The sequence below is a fragment of the Heterodontus francisci genome, chromosome 16 (genome assembly GCF_036365525.1).
Source record: "Heterodontus francisci isolate sHetFra1 chromosome 16, sHetFra1.hap1, whole genome shotgun sequence".
NCBI lineage: Eukaryota > Metazoa > Chordata > Chondrichthyes > Heterodontiformes > Heterodontidae > Heterodontus > Heterodontus francisci.
In genome coordinates, this window is record NC_090386.1 from 103,056,667 (window position 1) to 103,067,398 (window position 10,732).

The window sequence follows — 10,732 nt, forward strand, 5'->3', positions numbered from 1 at the left end:
ATGCAGGATTCCTTTTCAAGAGAAAGAGATGAGCTTGTTGGATATTCTTCTGTTACAGGCAAATTTCTATTTCAGTGCTGTATCTCTAAATAAATTTAAAAAAAATAAAACTCCGATAGCCAGCAAGGCTCCTTATGTTTATCTAACACTTTATTGTCTCTTCCAGTAAGTGTTCTAAAAAAAATCCAAAGTGTCCTTGCAGTAACCTTTTTTTAAAAAAAAGTCCAGGCATGCATCTTCTCAGTCTTTCAAATGAAACAATTTTCACAATCTTTTAAACACGAGTCCTCAAAAATATTAATAATGGAAGCACCTTCATGACACGATGTAAAAAAGGTTCTTCCTCACATACCGCCTGCACCTTCAGTCTGTGTCTCCTAGTCCTTGTACCATCAGCTAATAGAAGCCTTTCTTTCTCTACCCTATCTAAACCTGTCTTAATTTTGTACACCTCTATCAACTCTTCCCTTGATCTCCTTTGCTCCAAGGAATCAACCGTAGCTTCTCTAACCTAACCTTGTAACTAAAATCCCTCATCCCTGGAATTATTCCGGTAAATCACCTCTGCATCTTCTCAAGGGCCCTCACATCCTTCCTAGAGTGTGGTGACCAGAACTGGATGCAGTACTTTAGTTGTGGCCTAACCAGAGCTTTATAAAAGTTCAGCTTTTGTGCTCAATACCTCTATTTGTGAAGCCTAAGATTCCAAATGCTTTGCTAACCACTCTCTCAATATGTCATTCTTCAAAGATCTATGCTTATGAACCCTACCCCAGGTCTCTCTGTCCCTGCACACTCTTTAAAACTCTGCCATTCAGTCGATGATAACAAACTTGGAGGTATGACAAACAAGATGATGCCAATCGACTGCAGAAGGACATAGGTAGGCGAGCAGAATAGGCAGACAGATGACAGACGGAATTTAATAAAGAGAAGGGTGAGGTGATGTATTTTGGCAGAAGGAATCTGGAGAGGCAATATAGACTGAATGGCACAGTTCTAAAGAGTATACAGGGGCCTGAGGGTTCATGTGCATCGATCTTTGAAGGTGGCAGGACATATTGAGAGAGCAGTTAGCAAAATATATGGGATCTTGGGCTTCATAAATAGAGGTATTGAATACAAAAGCAAGGAAGTTATGCTGAACCTTTATGAAGCTCTGGTTAAGCCCCAACTGGAGTATGGTGTCCAGTTCTGGCCATTGGGCTACTTTATTCCGGATGTTGTTGAGCTTCCTGAGTGTTGTTGGAGCTGGACACATACGGGTAAGTGGAGAGCATTCCATCACACTCCTGACTTGTGTCTTGTAAATGCTGGACAGCCTTTGGAATGTCAGGAGGTGAGATGCTCGCTGCACAATTCCCAGCCTCTATGACCTGCTCTTGTAGCCATAGTATGGCTGGTCCAGTTCAGTTTCTGGGCAATGGTAACCTCCAGGATATTGATACTGGGGGTTTCAGTGATGGTAACTTGCCACTTATCATCTCAAGCCTTAATGTTGTCAAGGTTTCGCTTCATATGGACATGGACTGCTTCAGTATCTGAGGAGTCGCGAATGGTGCTGAACATTAAAATCATCAGCAAACCATTGACTCCAGTTTTGCTGGGGCTTCTTGATACCATACTCGGTCAAATGCTGCATTGATGTCAAGGGCAGTCACTCTCACCTCACCTCTTGAGTTCAGCTCAATATATCGCAGGGCAAGAATTATAGCTGGGGGAAAGGAAATTATGACGTGATTAGGCAAGATTTAGGATGTGTAGGATGGGGAAGGAAACTGCAGGGGATGGGCACAAACGAAATGTGGAGCTTATTCAAGGAGCAGCTAATGCGTGTCCTTGATAAGTATGTACCTGTCAGGCAGGGAGGAAGTTGTCGAGCGAGGGAGCCGTGGTTTACTAAAGAAGTTGAAGCGCTTGTCAAGAGGAAGAGGGCGGCTTATGTTAGGATGAGACGTGAAGGCTCAGTTAGGGCGCTTGAGAGTTACAAGCTAGCCAGGAAGGATCTAAAGGGAGGGCTAAGAAGAGCAAGGAGAGGACACGAGAAGTCATTGGCGGATAGGATCAAAGAAAACCCTAAGGCTTTCTATAGGTATATCAGGAATAAAAGAATGATAAGAGTTAGAACAGGGCCAATCAAGGATAGTAGTGGGAAGTTGTGTGCGGAATCAGAGGAGATAGGGGAAGCGTTAAATGAATATTTTTCGTCAGTATTTACAGTGGAGAAAGAAAATGTTGTTGAGGAGATTACTGAGATACAGCCTACTAGGCTAGATGGGATTGAGATTCACAAGGAGGAGGTGTTAGCAATTTTGGAAAGAGTGAAAATAGATAAGTCCCCTGGGCCAGATGGGATTTATCCTAGGATTCTCTGGGAAGCCAGGGAGGAGATTGCAGAGCCGTTGTTGTTGATCTTTATGTCGTCATTGTCGACAGGAGTAGTGCCGGAGGACTGGAGGATAGCAAATGTTGTCCCCTTGTTCAAGAAGGGGAGTAGAGACAGCCCTGGTAATTATAGACCTGTGAGCCTTACTTCGGTTGTGGGTAAAATGTTGGAAAGGGTTATAAGAGATAGGATTTATAATCATCTTGAAAAGAATAAGTTCATTTGCGATAGTCAGCACGGTTTTGTGAAAGGTAGGTCGTGCCTCACAAACCTTATCGAGTTTTTCGAGAAGGTGACCAAACGGGTGGATGAGGGTAAAGCCGTGGATGTGGTGTATATGGATTTCAGTAAGGCGTTTGATAAGGTTCCCCACGATAGGCTATTGCAGAAAATACGGAAGTATGGGGTTGAAGGTGATTTAGAGCTTTGGATCAGAAATTGGCTAGCTGAAAGAAGACAGAGGGTGGTGGTTGATGGCAAATGTTCATCCTGGAGTTTAGTTACTAGTGGTGTACCGCAAGGTTCTGTTTTGGGGCCACTGCTGTTTGTCATTTTTATAAATGACCTGGATGAGGGTGTAGAAGGGTGGGTTAGTAAATTTGCGGATGACACGAAGGTCGGTGGAGTTGTGGATAGTGTCGAAGGGTGTTGTAGGGTACAGAGGGACATAGATAGGCTGCAGAGCTGGGCTGAGAGATGGCAAATGGAGTTTAATGCGGAGAAGTGTGAGGTGATTCACTTTGGAAGGAGTAACAGCAATGCAGATTACTGGGCTAATGGGAAGATTCTTGGTAGTGTAGATGAGCAGAGAGATCTTGGTGTCCAGGTACATAAATCCCTGAAAGTTGCTACCCAGGTTAATAGGGCTGTTAAGAAGGCAAATGGTGTGTTAGCTTTTATTAGTAGGGGGATCGAGTTTTGGAGCCACGAGGTCATGATGCAGCTGTACAAAACTCTGGTGAGGCCGCACCTTGAGTATTGCGTGCAGTTCTGGTCACCGCATTATAGGAAGGATGTGGAAGCTTTGGAAAGGGTGCAGAGGAGATTTACTAGGATGTTGCCTGGTATGGAAGGAAGGTCTTACGAGGAAAGGCTGAGGGACTTGGGGTTGTTTTCGTTAGAGAGAAGGAGGAGGAGAGGTGACTTAATAGAGACATACAAGATAATCAGAGGGTTAGATAGGGTGGATAGTGAGAGTCTTTTTCCTCGGATGATGATGGCAAACACGAGGGGACATAGCTTTAAGTTGAGGGGTGAAAGATATAGGACAGATGTCAGAGGTAGTTTCTTTACGCAGAGAGTAGTAGGGGCGTGGAACGCCCTGCCTGCAACAGTAGTAGACTCGCCAACGTTAAGGGCATTTAAGTGGTCATTGGATAGACATATGGATGAAAATGGAATAGTGTAGGTCAGATGATCGGCGCAACATTGAGGGCCAAAGGGCCTGTACTGCGCTGTAATGTTCTAATTCTAATTTGTCCATGTTTGAACCAAGGCCCTGGCAGAACTCAAACTGAACAATGGTGAGCAGGTTATCGCTGAGTAAGTGCTACTTGACAGCACTGTTAACAACCCCTTCCAGCACTTTGCTGATGATTGAGAGTAGACTGGTGGAGCGGTAATTGGCCGGGTTGGATTTGTCCTGTTTTTTGTGTACAGGACATACCTGGGAAATTTTCCACATTGCCGGGTAGATGCCAGTGTTGTAGCTGTACTGGAACAGCTCGGCTAGGGGCGCGGCCAGTTCTGGGGCACAAGTCTTCAGTACTATTGCTGGAATGTTGTCAGGATCCAGGGTCCAAGTTTCAGATTGTTCCCTTTGTCCCTGCTCTATATAAAGTCCCGCTGGCTGCCCGGCTCTGTGTGTGCGTGCAAGGGTGTTGTGGTTTCTGTGTATTTGAGTGGCCCAGGTTAAGGCTGTGCTGATAGGAGGTGTTGTCTCCTGCAGTGGACCATTGGATAATACAGAAGCTTTTCTTGGGTTCCAGTACTGGGGACCGCTTAAGACTGACAGCCACAGGCAGGTTAACCTGCTATAAGACCTTGACATCTTTTTTAAAGGTATGAACAGCATAACATACCTTCTTTTGTACTCCACAGCAGTTATTAGTTCAGAGGTGAGCCAGGGGGAGCTGTTTTCGGCCTAGAAATCTGGCAGAATATTTGTCCCTCAGGTCTTGCCGAATTTAATTGCAGGATCCAATTACCATCTATTATCTCCATTTCCCAGCCATGCTAGACTCTGAGGTTGTTTGTGGTTGAACCTTTGGCACCATGCCACAGCCAGGGGCAGAGAGAAAGAAGGGAGGGATCAGAAAAGCTGGAGTTGGGGTAGGGCGTGTAAGATTGATGGTGTCAGGAGATGGATAGAATTGCCATGGGTAGGGGAGTGAAGGTCGCAACTGCGGAGTACAGAGTAGGGCGGGTTCCTGAAGACTGGGGAGTGGGTGAGGAAGGTGTGAGATCATGGCTTGGGGGGCAGGGATGGGGTGGGAGGGAGGGTGCAGTGAGACGCACAGAAACAGGTTAAGTGGAAAGACACTTACCTCCCAGATCCACAAGTCCTCGCCTCCCTTTAGGTGCCAGCTTTCCTGAGGCCCAGAACACCTGGCCGGCTAAGGTTAAATTTAAAATGGAGATTAAATCTGAGGCATGTCATGTTTTCACATCACTGATGTTAGGTTCACTTGCCTGTAGTTAATGGGTTTATCCCCCTCGCCTTTTTGAAACAGGGGCCTGGCCAACATTTATTTCTTAATCAACATCATTAAAGCAGAATGTTTCATCATTTATCACATTGCTATTTGTGGAAGCTTGCTGTGTACAAATTGGCTGCTCTGCTTTGCTACAACAGTGACTGCACTTCAAAGGTACACCTTTGGCTGTAAAACTCTTTGAGATCTCCTGAGCTCATGAACGACACTATATATAAGTGCACGTTTGTTATTCAAATGTTGCTGCATCTCTGGAGTTCCAATATAGTTTGTGTAGCAAATGCTGTACGACAAGTTTCTGTCTGTAAGGGGTACGTTGTACAATGGCCATCGAGGGACAGCAGTAGACCCAGGTTACAGTGTTGGCTTTCACGATGCTTTCTGCCCAGTTGCAATTGAGCTGAATTTTATTTGATAGATCGTTTTAGCTTTGCAGTTGTTTTTGGTGTTTCAGAATTCTAGTTGTGATACAGAAGCATCAAACATTGTTACACTCTACTTTTCCTCTCCCAATGTCACCTTGTTTATAACTTTGTAGCTGAAATTGCATCATTCCTCCCACCCACCCAGTCCAAGTTCAATAACTTGTGGCTCCAAAAGCCAGTCAGCGGAATTTGTTTGCTAACAGGTTGTTGCAAAATTGTCCTTCTAGGAGTGGTGGCATGTGGGCAGTGCAGAGTGTCGTAAAAATGACCATCATTCAAGCCAGTTCTATAGCTGGGTATTTTGTAAACAGTCAAGATAGTTGCTGAAAAGAATGCATATCCTAGAATCATGGAATGGTTACAGCACAGAGGAGGCCATTCAGCCTGTTCTGTCTGTGCTGCCTCTCTGAAGGAGCAATTTACCTAATGCCATTCCCGCATATTCTCCCCATAGCCCTGCACATTTGTCCTTTTCAGATAACAATCCAATTCCCTCTTGAAGGCCTCGATTGAACCTGCCTCCACCACACTCTCAGGCATTGCATTCCAGATCCTAACCACTCACTGCGTTAAAAAGTTTTTCATGTCACCATTGCTTCTTTTGCCAATTACCTTCATATCTGTGCCCTCTGGTTCTCGATCCTTCCACCAATGGGAACAGTTTCTCTCTATCTACTCTGTCCAGACCCCTCATGATTTTGAATACCTCTATCAAATCTCCTCTCAACCTTCTCTTCTCCAATGAAAACAGTCCCAACTTCTCCAATCTATCTTCATAACTGAAGCTCCTCATCCCTTGAACCATTCTTGTGAATCTTCTCTGCACTCTCTCTAATATCTTCACATCCTTCCTAAAGTGTGGTGCCCAGAATTGGGCGTAACATTCCAGTGGAGACCAAATCGTGTTTTATACATGTTTAACATAACTTCCTTGCTTTTGTACTGTATGCCCCAATTGATAAAGCCGAAGATGCAGCATGCTTTTTTAACTGCTCTCTCAACTTGTCCTGCCACCTTCAATGCACATTGTCATACTCAGAAGGAGCCGTGATGAAATAAACAATGAATTGGAGAATAAAAAGTCAACTGTTAAACTGAACCACAAGAACATGGAAACTTGTATCATAGACAAAATGGAGCAGCGGTCACGTGAACCCTCCTGTACTGGAAACACATACCTCCGTCTGTTGAGGATGAAACCCATTAACCTCATCTAAAATAGCTCTGGGAGAACACATTGAAATTGAAAGGAGCACCATTGCATATTGATGACTCCGATCTACATGAATGAACTAACAAAAGGTTCTGGAGACAGACTGACTCACAGCCCAAACCAAAACCCGTGACGGAGAAGTGAGAGGAGCCAGAACAGCCCGAGGAGCAGCAGGACCGGAGGTTTCAAAAAACGCGGCAGAAACGGGAAGGTAAGTTTCACTATAAAGTACTTACCTCGTGATTCGGCGGACGCGGACATGGGGACTGCTGGGTAAGTGAACTTATATATTCGGGCAGTGGCTAAACCCGAAACACTACACGTGTAGTGTCTCCCACCCATCCTCCTCCTCTAACCAAAAAAAAGGACTCTTGTATGGAGGGTTTGGTAAGTAAATGTTTTCCTTTATTTTTTTTAAAAATCTCTGTTGTCAATTTAGAGCAGAGGGGATGGAAGCTAGGGCAGTTGCATGCTCCTCTTGCAGGATGTGGGAGGTGAGGGTCACCACTTGTGTCCCTGCTGACTTCACCTGCGAGAAGTGCACCCAACTCCAGCTCCTCACAGACTGCGTTAGGGAACTGGAGCTGGATGAACTTCGGATCATTCAGGAGGCTGAGGGGGTGATAGAGAGCAGTTATAGGGAAGTAGTGACACGTAAGTTGCAGGATAAAGGTAGCTGGGTGACCGTCAGGGGAGGGAAAGGGAATAGGCGCACGGTGCAGGGATCCCCTGTGGCCGTTCCCCTCAATAATAAGTATACCGTTTTGGATACTGTTGTGGGGGACGACCTACCAGGGGAAAGCCACAGCGGCCAGGTCTCTGGCACTGAGCCTGGCTCTGTGGCTCAGAAGGGAAGGGGGGAGAATAGGAGAGCGATAGTGATAGGAGATTCAATGGTTAGAGGAACAGACAGGAGATTCTGTGGTCGCGAACGAGACTCCCGGATGGTATGTTGCCTCCCGGGTGCCAGGGTCAGGGATGTCTCGGATCGAGTCTACGGGATTCTTAAGGGGGAGGGGGAGCAGCCAGAAGTCGTGGTACACATCGGTACCAATGACATAGCTAGGAAAAGGGATGAGGACCTGAAAAGTGAATATAGGGAGTTGGGTTGGAAGCTAAAAGGCAGGACGAGCAGAATAGTAATCTCAGGATTGATACCGGTGCCACGTGCTAGTGAGGCTAGAAACAGAGAGCGAGTGCAGCTGAACATGTGGCTACAGAGGTGGTGTAGGAGGGAGGGCTTCAGATATGTGGATCATTGGGATACCTTCTGGGGAAGGTGGGACCTGTACAAGAAGGACAGGTTGCATCTGAACTGGAGGGGCACCAATATCCTGGGCGGGAGGTTTGCTAGAGCTCTTCGGGAGGCTTTAATTATTTTGGCAGGGGGATGGGAACCGGAGCTACAGATCAGTGGATGGGGCAGCTGTTGAATAGGCAGATATAGAGTGCAGAGAATCTGCGAGGAAGGTTAGACAGTTGACAGGGCAAAGTTGCAGCCAGTATGATGGGTTGAAGTGTGTCTATTTTAACGCAAGAAGTGTCAGGAATAAGGGTGATGAACTTAGAGCATGGATCAGTACTTGGAGCTACGATGTTGTGGCCATTACGGAGACTTGGTTATCACAGGGGCAGGAATGGATGTTGGATGTTCCGGGGTTTAGATGTTTCAAAAGGAATAGGGAGGGAGGTAAAAGAGGTGGGGGAGTGGCATTGCTAATCAGGGACAGTATCACAGCTGCAGAAAGGGAGGTCGTCGAGGAGGGTTTGTCTACTGAGTCAGTATGGGTGGAAGTCAGAAACAGGAGAGGAGCAGTCACTTTATTGGGAGTTTTCTATAGACTCCCCAATAGCAACAGAGACACGGAGGAACAGATTGGGAGGCAGATTTTGGAAAGGTGCAGAAGTAACAGGGTTGTTGTCATGGGTGACTTCAACTTCCCTAATATTGATTGGAACCTCCTTAGTGCAAATAGTTTGGATGGAGCAGATTTTGTCAGGTGTGTCCAGGAAGGTTTCCTGACTCAATATGTAGATAGGCCGACTGGAGGGGAGGCTATATTGGATTTGGTGCTTGGCAACAAACCAGGCCAGGTGGCAGATCTCTCGGTGGGAGAGCATTTCGGTGATAGTGATCACAACTCCCTGACCTTTACTATAGTCATGGAGAGGGATAGGAGCAGACGGGATGGGAAAATATTTAATTGGGGGAGGGGGAATTACAATGCTGTTAGGCAGGAACTGGGGAGCTTAAATTGGGAACAGATGTTCTCAGGGAAATGCACGACAGAAATGTGGAGGTTGTTTAGGGAGCACTTGCTGCGACTGCTGGATAGGTTTGTCCAGATGAGGCAAGGAACGGATGGTAGGGTGAAGGAACCTTGGATGACAAGAGGTGTGGAACAGCTAGTCAAGAGGAAGAAGGAAGCTTACTTAAGGTTGAGAAAGCAAGGATCAGAAAGGGCTCTAGAGGGTTACAAGGTAGCCAGGAAGGAACTGAAGAATGGACTTAGGAGAGCTAGAAGGGGACATGAAAAAGTCTTGGCGGGTAGGATTAAGGAAAATCCCAAGGCATTCTACACTTATGTGAGGAACAAGAGGATGACCAGAGTGAGGGTAGGGCCGATCAGGGATAGTGGAGGGAACTTGTGCCTGGAGTCGGAGGAGGTAGGGGAGGTCCTAAATGAATACTTTGCTTCAGTATTCATTAGTGAGAGGGACCTGGTCGTTTGTGAGGACAGCGTGAAACAGGCTGATATGCTCGAACAGGTTGATGTTAAGAAGGAGGATGTGCTGGAAATTTTGAAAGACATGAGGATAGATAAGTCCCCGGGGCCAGACAGGATATACCCAAGGTTATTACGGGAAGCGAGGGAAGAGATTGCCGCACCTTTGGCGATGATCTTTGCGTCCTCACTGTCCACTGGAGTAGTACCAGATGATTGGAGGGCGGCAAATGTTATTCCCTTGTTCAAGAAAGGGAATAGGGATAACCCTGGGAATTATAGACCAGTCAGTCTTACGTCGGTGGTGGGCAAATTATTGGAGAGGATTCTGAGAGACAGGATTTATGATTATTTGGAAAAGTATAGTTTGATTAGAGACAGTCAGCATGACTTTGAGGGGCAGGTCATGCCTCACAAGCCTTATTGAATTCTTTGAGGATGTGACAAAACACATTGATGAAGGAAGAGCAGTGGATGTGGTGTATATGGATTTTAGCAAGGCGTTTGATAAGGTTCCCCATGGTAGGCTCATTCAGAAAGTAAGGAGGCATGGGATACAGGGAAATTTGGCTGTCTGGATACAGAATTGGCTGGCCCATAGAAGACAGAGGGTGGTAGTAGATGGAAAGTATTCAGCCTGCAGCTCGGTGACCAGTGGTGTTCCGCAGGGATCTGTTCTGGGATCTCTGCTCTTTGTGATTTTTATAAATGACTTGGATGAGGAAGTGGAAGTCTGGGTTTGTAAATTTGCCGATGACACAAAGGTTGCTGGAGTTGTGGATAGTGTGGAGGGCTGTTGTAGGTTGCAACGGGACATTGACAGGATGCAGAGCTGGGCTGAGAAGTGGCAGATGGAGTTCAACCTGGAAAAGTGTGAAATGATTCATTTTGGAAGGTCGAATTTGACTGCAGAATACAGGCTTAAAGACAGGATTCTTGGCAGTGTGGAGGAATACCGGGATCTTGGGGTCCACGTCCATAGATCCCTCAAAGTTGCCACCCAAGTTGAGAGGGTTGTTAAGAAGGCGTATGGGGTGTTGGCTTTCATTAACAGGGGGATTGAGTTTAAGAGCCGCGAGGTTATGCTCTATAAAGCCCTGGTTAGACCACACTTGGAATATTGTGTTCAGCTCTGGTTGCCTCATTATAGGAAGCATGTAGAAGCTTTAGAGAGGGTGCAGAGGAGATTTACCAGGATGCTGCCTGGACTGGAGGGCATGTCTTATGAAGAAAGGTTGAGGGAGCTAGGGCTTTTCTCATTGGAGCGA